General features: G+C 41.1%; 1 long non-coding RNA gene across 1 annotated transcript; it reads left to right on the top strand.

The window, feature by feature from the left end:
- The first annotated feature begins 331 nt into the window (after nt 1-331).
- On the top strand, nt 332-8,704 carry LOC120396377. The gene is made up of 3 exons (XR_005593088.1): nt 332-630; nt 5,679-5,792; nt 8,334-8,704. It is a non-coding gene; the product is annotated as an uncharacterized LOC120396377 (long non-coding RNA).
- Nucleotides 8,705-12,070: the final 3,366 nt, after the last annotated feature.

Below are 12,070 nucleotides of genomic sequence, written 5' to 3'. Positions count from 1 at the left end.
GAATACAGGTAAAGTTGGCTGTTGCATGTGAAGCTAAAACTCCCTATGAGAGGTTCATAAAACATGAAGACAATTGTTCTCCAGCTGAATTGATGTCAGAGACATTAAAAACTTCATTATGGGAATGGCTGTTAAGGTAGAATTTAGGGTTGCCATTCTGAACTGTGGCTTCTAGTTGAGTGCTTTGTTTTTAGAATGCTTGGGCCCTAGGAAGAAGATGGAGTAGAGTCCTTAGCTACCTTGTTTCCTAGGAGATCTATTATCCCAGTTGGAAGCAGACAATATATTGGAGTATTCATACTCTGCTGTTTCAATTGGTCGGAGAAAGAAGAGATTATCAACAACCTTGGTTTTGGCATGGCATTTAATCCCAAGGTGTAAGCTAGGCTAGAGATCTCTGCCAAAGATGTGTATGTGTTTGTTTTTAAATGTAGCATTGATCCAGTGCTTCAAAATTTTGTCCCATGTGGGGACCCACAACATACGGGGTCAGTCTATAGCAAAGCTTGCTTGAAGAATGCGGATGGTATTCCTGTAGTGTCTCCTCTGTCTCTCATGCCACTTGATGTACTCAACCAACCAGTTGTATTTCCCTCCTACTATTCTTAGTTGAAACAACTGCCAAGGCCTGTAAGTAGTCTCTACATTTCCTTTTGAGTTAAGGTGTCTTTAGATTTTATTTTATTTAAATTTATTTCCATTTAAAGGTGACTCTCATGGTACCCCTATATGTAGTCAAATGAGCTTTTCCCAGTGGATACCTAGTGGTAAATAATGCTGATTTTTCCCGCAGACTTGCTTTCCATGGTCTCAGGCAAAGCTGGTGTTGCGACTACAGCTAAACAAATAACTGATTTTTTATTTCAGTGGGCAAACCAAACATTTAAAAAAATCATTTTGGATAAAACAAATGAAAAGTTTTCAGTTTTTGTCAGTGAAACAAAAACATATAATTAATTATAAAGTTTAGTCTAGGAATTCATCGCTAACTAGCACAGCCTTCAGTGGAGCCAGAGAAGACTTCACAAGAACTATTAAAAGAAAGCTAGACAATTCCCTGATAGAGGGTATACAGCCAAGCCCCCTAGTGAGCTGTATACTTCAGATGTTCCACACAATGGTTTTAGGCGTATGACTTGAGATAGCAGAGGAACATGGAGAGAAGGGTTCAGAATTCCCCCCCACTTGCCTTTGGCATTTTCAGTAGGAGCTCTTTTTTCTTTGTACAACATAAAAGATAAAATGGCAAAGAAGAAATATAAATTGAGAAGGCTTCCTCTGCTTTAGTATTTCCAGTGTCCATGTTCATTCAGCTTAATGCCAAGCACTAGCACCCATCCTCCTGGTTCCCTTATCTTAAAATGCATTATTTACCATTTTAAAGCACATAGAGTTGAATGATCAGAAATTAAACCCTTCACCAGTCTACAGCTATGATTTTGTTGAGTGGGTTCATGGTCCTTTTCACAATTATATTCAAAAGTGCAACTTGCTACTAATGTCCTCAAAATGAGTTTTGAGTTCCTGCCAAAAAAAGCAGTTAGTACAATATGCACTGATTCTGCAAGGTTCTGAGAACCTTCTGTGATGTGCTGTGATCATTAGGAAAACAATATATTTGAAATGTGATGCAGATCCAAATGTTATGGCCTGGGAATAAAAGATCCTCAAACATTGGGGGTGTTTAAAATCTGGGATGTGGGCTCAGGCACATATACCTAGAAAGCCAACTCGATACTTGGCTTTTACTAAGGCCTAACGTACCTCCTAACCTCAAATAGAAGTGTGGATTGGCATTATAAAATAAAAACAACTCTTATAAACTGCCCCATCCAAGGAGCTCTGAGTAATTCATAATTAAACCATAAAATGATTTAACTGTTACCAAAAGAAATGGATATATAGGCAACCATATACAGAAAGGGAAGGATTCTAAATATTAGTTTACTACCGTAATACCAAAACAGTTCAGAGGACACTTTCCAAATGTAAAGGGAGGGGAAGGGATGGGATGGTACAGAGATGCAGGGTGGTGAATTTTACTATGTAGGGGGTCACCAAAGAAAAAGCACGATCTCCTGCCAACTGCAGTTTAATAGAATTCCTAAAAGGTGGGGGGGGGAGTGAGTATAGACACGCATAAAAGTAAACATCAGGGAGTTCTTGAGCTGTCAGTCCCTTGGTTGAAATAGTATTGGCTCAGGCTATGGTTTGGCTACATTCAAATGCCTTTGTTGGTCACAACTGTCCTTGTATCATCCATGGAGAAGAGTAATCCTCTTTTGCTGCAAGATGATCATGGGATAGATAAGGGAGCAGCCTGACCAAACATGCAACTGTGGGGGAAAACGCTTTTTTATCATGTCAGATGAGCACTTCCACTGAAAAGCAAGATCAGAACTGATGTCAACAGTTGTCACCTGGCTCATGACCTCCAACCGAGTCTCCATTGGAAGTAGTAAGTCAGACAAGGAAAGACTAGAACCTCCAATAACTGAAGGCAGTTTCTTTCCATGGCTTCTTCAAGATATCCTGTCTCATAATTAACCAACCTCTTTGTGCTGGTGCACAGGAAGCTGCTATACAGCTGAGCTGTGCAACACACCTGTCTTGCCTCTGGTCCCTTTGCACAACTGAACCTCACCATGGAAACCTACTGCAGGGCAGGGACTTACCCAGCAATGAGATTAATTCTATTATCGGATACAGCTAAAAAGCTAAACCCTACTGCTATACGTGTGCACTTCAGAGGGATGATGGCCCTGTGATTAAGTTGCTAGCCTGGGATTTGGCAATCAGAGTTTAATTCCTGGTGCTGCCACAGACATTGTGTGACCTTGGGCAAGTCACTTAATAGCCCAAATTCCCATCTGTGTAAAAGGGAATAATGCCTTGGGAAAAAAAGAACAGGTAAAGAGTATAAGTTCTTCATGGACAGGACTCCCTCACTATGTTTATACAATGACTAGTGCAATGGGGCCCTGATCTTGGTTGTGACATCTAGTTGCTCCCATGATATAACAGAGTAACCAAAGTCATAGTGGATTTTACAAGATACCTGTGCTCAGTGGTGCATGATTTCTATTTATTTGCTGTGCCACCTATGCATAGAGTGAAATCCAACAGACTTAATTCTTAGGCAAAATGTCCATTGATTTGAATGGGAGAGTCTTGCCTGAATAAAGACTGATGTGATTAACACTAACTGGAAGCAGAACTGAGCAATTTAAAGAGAGCAGGCATAAGTTCCTTTGTGTTTTTTGCTAATGATTTCAGGTAGCAGTTGTGCATGATGGCCACAGGATGGTAGTCTTGCTTTAAAAGTCACAAGAAAATGCTAATGAAAACTTCATAACCCATTATTAAAACGTAGTGGTTTGGGGATTGGCTGGCTTTTCTACATCATCACTGCCCATCAGCTCCCACCCCATTTCTCATACTCTTCTGAGCATGAATTCTCTTGTTTTTGCTTTCTTTGATTATAGCTTTGTTCCCCTCACTTTTATCATTAAAGCATTACATACTTTTAGAAAACTGAAGAAAATGCATAATATGCTGGTAGTAACTTTAAAAATTTCAGAATATAGATAGCTCATAATATGCCATTATTTATATTTTTAAAGTCTCAATCCTGATCTCTTAAAATACACAAAGTGATTTTAACTTAAATCTATTTAAAAAAACAAAAACAACAACAACAACAAAAAACAGTAGAAATAATGAACTATTGAGGCTTCTAGACTTTATAAAGACCAAAAACATATTGGCCATTGACCAATACTTAAGAATCCAGGTTGAAGCTTTGTAATTGTGTGCGCCTTTGGTGACTAACTCTGCAATGTTAAAGCCAAAGTTGAGTGGGGGTTTCTGAAAGTCTCCCCCAACACTGTATACCCTTATTCAGCCAAGAAGTTCTTCATACAAAGCTGGTGGAGGAAAACAATGTGCAGCCTGTAGGCACTAGATGCCTCAGTTTTCTATGAAGAAGGATATTTTAAAATCTACCAAGTAGCTCTTCAACTTGTAAACTCAATCTCCACTTTTGGTTATCTTCAAATCTGGATCCTAATTTATAACACCACGAAGTTGGATGTAGGGTGATGGTTTGTTTTGGGGTTTTAGGTGTTTTTTTTTTTAAACTAAAAGTACCACGAAACTTGAATTTGGGTATGGATTCTAAATCCCACAGCCATAGCTAAGTGGGAGTTTCTGAGTCTCTCTTCATCCCTATCTAAAAAAGGGACTTTGTTCTGCCACTTTTTTTAAGAAACAGAATGTATTCTGGGGTTATAAAATAATATGACAAAGGTGGAGTTGAGAGAAAATAAATAGCAATTTTCCCCGCACCAGTCTTGCAATACTGATTTTGGCATGAATGTGAGTAACCTTTCTCTCAGCTACTTTGCTAAAGCAACTCCTTCTCAACTTCTAATTGTCAAATCCAATTTTGTAACCATTATGGTCATGTTGAAATGACACAGGGGAAAGAGCTCTCTCTCTCTCTCTCTCCTGTCCATGTATTCTCTCCCTATCCAACTGCATGGTGGGCCTCACCTGGAGTGACCAGTGCTTCATCCTTTCCAAAAGAAAATCAGGATCCCCTCTAAATTTTCAGGTAGACCTGAGTGAATCTTAGAAATAAAAGTCAAGTTTACAGGAGAAACTACCAGCAGGTAGGTGAAGGGTTCCACTGGGGGGTGGGCAGAGAACAAACAGACTCCAGGGAGGAGAAGAAGAAAGCCAGCAGCCTTGTAAACACAGTGTGACCCTGGGAGAAACCTAGAGGTAACTTCTAGGTCCAGTGCTGGTTAAGGATGCTTGGGTTTGTAAGGAAAGGAGTTATCCCCCATTTTCTGTTCATATTGCATTCAAAGAGCCAGGACTTTGAACATTCCTTGTTAATAAACAAGATTACATCAAAGAAAATTCTACACTCCATCATCAATCTCTGCCCCATATTGGAGCCCCATGAAGGCTCCAAACTTTGGCTAGCTACTTGGGTAAAAAGGGATCACTATGATTTGGAATTCCATAGTTTCCAGAATTGCTCTTCCATCTTTGTAAAGACAGAGGTTGGAAGAGCAGAGTTTGCATTTCTTTCTTTCCCTAGATTTTTTTTGTCTTTAGCAAAAATTCCAACATTAATCTGTTAATCTTTTGTAATGCTCTTTGCAATCTATAGGTGAAGGGAGATGTTCTACTTAAGACAGTGGGCTTAGACTGAGGTCTATGAATGCAGTACCTCAGCCAGGGTACTACCCTTATTTAATTTTGTCTTGAGACAGGCAAAACCCTAAAATCAAAATTCCCCTAAACCAAAAGTCACTACCCTACAAGAGACAGCATTTTTAAGGGGCCATAGCTGGACTGGGAGGGGAAAGTGTTTGGCAGAGGGGAGAGGCAGAAAAAGCACACAATTTATTTATAGGACTTTTTGTAGTACTCATGTAATCAAAATGCTTCATATACACTAACTTCATAGCCTGCCTGGGAGGGGGAGCTGAGGCACTGACAGCAAGTTATTGATGGAAGGTCATACATGGTGTCTGTGACAGATGAAAACTGGATCCTGGTCCCCTGAATCCAACTTCAGTGTCCTAACCACAAGACAATCTAACCTCTCATTGGCAGTTTCTCATATTTCTCTACGCTGGGTTTGTTTCTGGTATCCTTCACAGAGTCAGAGTGCAGGCAGCCCTTACAAGTACAGAAGTAGTCAGGGACTATACTGAAACACTGGTTGAAAAGGATGCTTCTGACTGAAAGTGCATCAGATCATCATTATAGCCCAGGTAAAATGAGCTCTACATTTGCCTATGGTCATAGTTAATCTTTTCTTTACTATTCTGTGGCACAGCTACTCAAATCCAATAGAGTTAGAGGAAAGGGGGATGAAGATGATGGGGACGAGCAACAAAAAGAAAAGGAGAGCATCTGAGGGTGGTGGTGCTAACTTTAGTCCCTGTTGTGAGCCCTCAGGACATAGGTGCTGGAACTAGGAGTGAGGGGGGTTCTGCAGCACCCCCTGGTTTGAAGTGGTTTCTATTGAATACAGGGTTTACAGTTTGGTTCAGTGGCTCTCAGCACCCTCATCATGCAAATTGTTCCAGCACCCCTACCTCAGGGTCCCTTGCCTAGTGGCACATGATCACAAGTGAGTTCTCCCAGACCTGTCAAATCTGTTAAGTCCAAGCTGCAAGATCCAACATGAAACAAAGCCCCAAATTGAGGATGACAGTTATTCATGCAGAAATCTTAAAATGCTATTGCATCCATTCCTTTGGTGTAAACTCTAGAATCCCCATTTTGTGATTGTTTTTATCAAAGTCATTTTCACCACCAAACATCGTTTTGTGAACCAGATGTGTGTGAAATACAGGTAACTTTGGAATTCAAATGAGTGGCATCCCTTGAAATGACAAATTTCAGAGGCAACAGTTCTCCAGACATCAAAACCAAAATGGCATGCTGGATTGTTAAATTACAGTTGAGTAGGTGTATCTCTTAACCACAGACAATGTTGGTGTGAGACGGTGGTAATTCTAAGGTCCAATTACTGAAGAATTTCATGACAGGTAGATCTCTTCTCCCTCTCCAGAAGATCTTTACTGGGGAGGTGGAAAGACAGCAGGCCTAACTTGCTGGATCCCCCAGAAGACAGAGCAATCAGGAAGTGGGTCAGCTAGATTTCCCCTAATGAGGTTGTAAAGAGGGAGTATGCCATGAGAGAGACATCCAAACTCCTTGAGAGCAAGGGAGCATGTGAACTCCAGACATCTCCAAGAAGACTCCAAGAAGTAAGGAGGAAGTTCCTGCTTTTTGTGGAGAGGAGAACCTAGCTTATAGTTCGAGAGAAACTCTACAGCAGGGATCGGCAACCTTTGGCATGTGTCTCGCCAGGGGAAGCACCCTGGCAGGCTGGGACAGTTTGTTTTCCTGCCGCGTCCACAGGTTCAGCCGATCGCGGCTCACACTGGCCGCGGTTCATTGGTCCAGGCCAATGGGGACTGTGGGAAGTGGCGCAGGACAAGGGATGTGGTGGCCACCCTTCCCACAGCCCCCATTGGCCTGGAGTGGTGAACTGTGGCCAGTGGAAGCCACGATCGGCCAAACCTGCGGACGCGGCAGGTAAACAAACTGGCCCGGCCCGCCAGGGTGCTTACCCTGGTGAGCCACATGCCAAGGGTTGCCAATCCCTGCTCTATAGTTTTGTATGCTTTCAGCTTCCATTTCTAAACCAAGCAAAAAACATAGTTTGGCCTGGGTTACATTTCAGGTTTGAGTTCATTCAAACAGGACTAAATGAATCTGTATGAAACAAGAGAAATGAATGCTTCCAGAAACCAATCACTCCTATCTTAGGAAGCTTTCCTTTGTCCCAAATCTAGTTAACTCAAGATGTGCTCACTCTTTTTGCTCCAGTTAATATCATGCACTCTTTCTCAGCTACTTATAATTTCTGCAGCCAAATGCACTGTTGTCAAAACCTGGTACATTTTTTTAATATTATTACATCTCATACACTGGTGTTTATGCCCTCTGAAATGCTGGTTTACATATACCACTGCTAGTTCTGCTTGTCTGTTTAATCTCTTTTAAAACTGAACAGTTCTGCCAGGGTAAGCCCTGTTCCTGGATTTCTCATTACTTAATTGATAGCAGGTTTAGCACATTCCTTAATTATGACTTCAAACATATTGCTAGAACGCTAAAATCTCAGCACCTTAGGGCCTTTTTATAGGACTTAAAAAAAACTTTAAAGATTTTAAAGATAAAACTTTGTAATGAGGACGGAGCACGCCAGTGCCAGAGGGCTAACTTGCCATGTGAATCTAAAAGGGAACTCATTATTTCTAATGTGTTTCTGAAAGTGCATTTAAACCATTCATTTTGGCTGCTTTTAGCACAGTTTTCACATATTTCATAGTGCAGTTTCCACAGCAAAATGGAACAGCGGGTCTTCAGTTTCACACAACTGGTAGTGTCTATTGTATGAGGCGTGTGGAAGTTGGGCAGATTTTTCTCTCTTAATTTGCAATTATGTAAAGGAAATGAAAAACTTACTACTGAACAGAAGCTTCAGAACAATCAGTTCAGTCTACTCCTTTTTCCCGTCTCTTAAGGCCTGATCCAGAATGAAATCCTGGTCCTAGAGAAGTCACCGGGAGGTCCAGATGCAAAGTAGTTCTTGGGATCAGGCCCTTTAAAACTGAATTTCTGTGCAAGTTCTTGTGCCTAAGGAATGTGGCCTTGTTTGGGGTACAAAGAAACAAAAAAAGTCTAAAGCATGTTGATTAAGTGACTTCCTATTGCTTACCTGCCAATACTTGCAGATATTACACCAGACAGTGGTTCCAGCTGCAATCCTGTTCAGACAGAGCAACAAACACATGAATAAAGACACAAGACTGTTTCAGTATAACAGAGTGGAGAGAGGCACACTGTATCCATTCACTGAGGAAATACCATGGGGAGCCGTGGGATTTCATGAACGTTTGGATCCTGGTTCCTGTGAAGCCAGCCAATTCTGCAACAGACTGAACTTCGGGGATAGGAAATATACTTTATTAGATAGGAAAGGTAAATAGTAACTGAAGGCCCTAATTTGCATGTATGATTTCTTTTGTATTGTAACCATTTCTTTCTATCTATTGTTTCCAGTGGAATCTCTATTTTCTCAAATAAACCTTCTTTTGTTTTATTATAAGTGCTCATAAGTGCTGTGTGTGTTATACAGGAGTGGAGTTTTAAGGTAAAAAATAGTAAATTGGTGTATACTGCTCCTTTAGGGACAGAGCATCTGGGACATGCATATGACAGAAGAACTTTCAAAAGGGACTTGGGGCCTGGGGTGCACCTATTGTTAACTTGCAAGGCAGAGACAGGGCTGGCATAGCCCAAAGGAGAATGCTTGAGTGGCTGAAAGGTTAGTGCTGTAGCAGGGAGCTAACACCCAGCTATCACAAGCAAGACTCCCTCTGGCTGGAGGCAGTAATAATGGGGACTCTCAGTCCTCGGTATCCTGAGAACCATAACAGCTGCTATTCTGCTATTTTAGTGGTGTGACAGAGAACATTTATGATTATATCATATGTTAATATTTTGAAACATTCATCATGGCTGGGTCAAAGAGAGGTAGGTGCCATTAGGCCTCCACTGAAAATTCCAGCCTATAATACTTGTATAGTAATTCACATCTTTAAAGCACCATGCTTACATTGGCTAGTTACCCCAGTGCCCTATGAGGAAGAAAGGTAAGTATAGTAAAACATACTGAACATGTTGCTGTTGGTTCATTTGGGATCTATTTAATTTAATTTTATTTGCTTATTTTAGAACCTCCTTTTCCTAAGACAGTTTTCAAGGGGAGTTGAGAAAAAAGAAAAACTAGTAACACAGAAGTTTGGACTGAAGATATAAATTGAATTAATATTATCACTGCCTCCAGTAGTTTCACATATGAAAGAACATAAGTTGAGGCAGGGGAAAAAAAGATTTGACAGCTACAGGGAAAGATTATTTAACATGAAGGTATAAGCACAATGATTTGTGCAGGAGGAGGGCAAGGTAGGTGTCTTGCCACTGCTTCTGTAAGGATAGTTTCTGGTACAGGGCTGGCCAGTCTCACCTCGTTTTACTGAGCTAGGTGGGATCCCTGCTGCTGAGTGAGCCCTTGTTTGCAAGGGAAGGTAGATTTTACCTCAGAGACTCAGCATGTGGCAGAGAAGGAGAGGCTGGTGCAGGGTGGCTGAGCTCGCCAGACCCCTATTCTCTATGAGGTAATCCCTGGAGCGAGGAGCCAGCCACAGGCAATGGGGCATGGCACATGTGGGGTTGGTCCCCAGAGCGAGGAGACAGCCGGCGGCAGTGAAGCACGGTGGGGTCAGGATCCCTACCTCTCTACCCTAGCCAGGATGAGAGATGCTTCCTCTTCTTCCTCTCCTCTTCCCATCCTCCAGAATCAGATTGGGTACTGTGCCTGACCAGACACAGTCAGGTCCCTCCACAGCCAAAGCCTCCCTCCACACCCAGAAGTATGTGATTAACACCATTAATTAACAATACATTAATTTTGTTTTCAGTTAATCACAGGCATTAACTGTGATTAATTGACAGCCCTAATATATACATTTGTTCCAGAAGTAGGTGACAGCAGACCAATTGAAAACCTCTTGGTGAAGAAGAAAGGGGCGGGGGGGGAAACATAGGGGTCACATCATGGTAGGGGGTCTACTATGGAACATAAAATCAGGAGGAAGAGGAGGCATCAGCATTTCTAGAACAAAAACCAGGAATATCCAGAATACAAGACTGGGTAGTAATGGGGGATTTTGATTACCCAGATATCTGTTGGAAAAGTAATATAGCAAAACACAAGACATCCAGTTAATTCTTGGAATGTATTTCAGACATATTTTTTGTTTCAGAAGGTGGAGGAAGTAACCACGGAAGAGCCATTTTAGACTTGATTCTCACTAACAGATCATGAAATGGCAGAATTCAAGATATCCAAGGAAAGGAAGGAGTGAAAGCAGCAGAATAAGAACAATAGCCATCAAAATATTTGGAATTGGTAGACAATCCCATTGAAAGAAAATGTAAGGGGAAAAGGAGTTCGTCAGAATTGTATGCAGCATTGTTTTAACTGTGTCGGTCCCAGGATATTGGAGAGACAAGGTGGCTGAGGTAATATCTTTTACTGGATAACTCCTCTTGGTGAGAGAGAGAGAGAGAGAGAGAGAGAGAGAGAGAGAGAGAGAGAAGCTTTTGAACTACACACAGCTCTTCTCCAGGTCTGGAAAAGATACTGAGAGCATCACAGTTAAATACAAGAGTGAACAGATAGCTATCACATGCTTTAAGGGAACATTCAAAGTGAAGGGGCCTGTTAACAACTTTGTAGTCTTGAGGGGAAATAAATTGGGGAAGGGGGTTTGTTAATGGGTTATAGATTACTGTAATAAGCCATAAATCCAGTGTCTTTATTAAGATCATGATTTTTAGTGTCTAGCAAAGTTATGAATTTAAGCTCTCAGGCTTATCTTTTGAACATGTTGTTCAGGTTTCCTTTGAGGATGAGGACTGAGAGGTCAGATATAGATTGATTGCTTTGTGAAAGTATTCACTTACAGGTGATATGGTGTTTTGTCTTTTACCATTTTCTTGTGTGAGAAGAGCATAGTGATTGCCTGATTTCAGCCACATAGTTGCTATTTGGGCATCTGGACACTGAATGAGATAAATCACATGTTGTGACAGGCATGTGTAGGACCCATGGATTTTGAAAGGCCTGTTGTGGGGGGTGTTGATCATTGTAGCAGTGGAGATATGTCTGCAGTTTTTGCACCTGTTTTTCTGGCAGGGTCTGGTACTGCTGTGAGTTGTTGTGTCCTGGTCTCTGGGCAGCTTGCTTCTGATGAGATTGGAGGGTTGTTTGAGTCTAGAAGAGGGGTTCAAGAGATTTCTTTCAGGATGTGGTCCCCATGGAGTATGGATTGTAGCTGTTTGATAATAGATACCACATATGGGTTCCAGTGTGGGGTTGTAGGTGACCTAGAAATTTCTGAATCAGGCATGACAAAAAACTATCCTGATGTGAAGGAAAGGTAGGAAGAATAGTATGAGACCAATATGCCTCCATCAGGAGCTCTTTAATGACCTGAAAAAATAAAAAAAAGGAATCTTACAAAAAGTGGAAACAGACAAATTGCTACGGATAAGTGCAAAAGAATAGCTCAAGCATGTATGGACAAAAATCAGAATGATTTTGTGACTTAGTCTGTTATACCTAACAAAGGACACAGAATGTAATAAGGAGAGTTTCTATAAAATACATTAGGAGCAAGAGAAAGATGAAGGAAAGTGTGGGACCACTACTTAGTGGGGTAGGGAGAGCAAATGATAACAAGACCAAGAACTCTGAGCTGCTTAAAATCAATTTTGCTTCAATCTCCAATAAAAAGTTTAATTTTGACTAGATGCTTAACATAATTAATATTAAACAATAAGGGGACAGAATGCAAGCCAGAACAAGAAGAGAACAGGTTACAGAATATGTAGTTAAATTAGA

This window comes from Mauremys reevesii, linkage group 2 (assembly GCF_016161935.1).
Source record: "Mauremys reevesii isolate NIE-2019 linkage group 2, ASM1616193v1, whole genome shotgun sequence".
NCBI lineage: Eukaryota > Metazoa > Chordata > Testudines > Geoemydidae > Mauremys > Mauremys reevesii.
The sequence above is the reverse complement of the archived record's forward strand: the minus strand, read 5'-3'. Positions and strand labels throughout refer to the sequence as shown.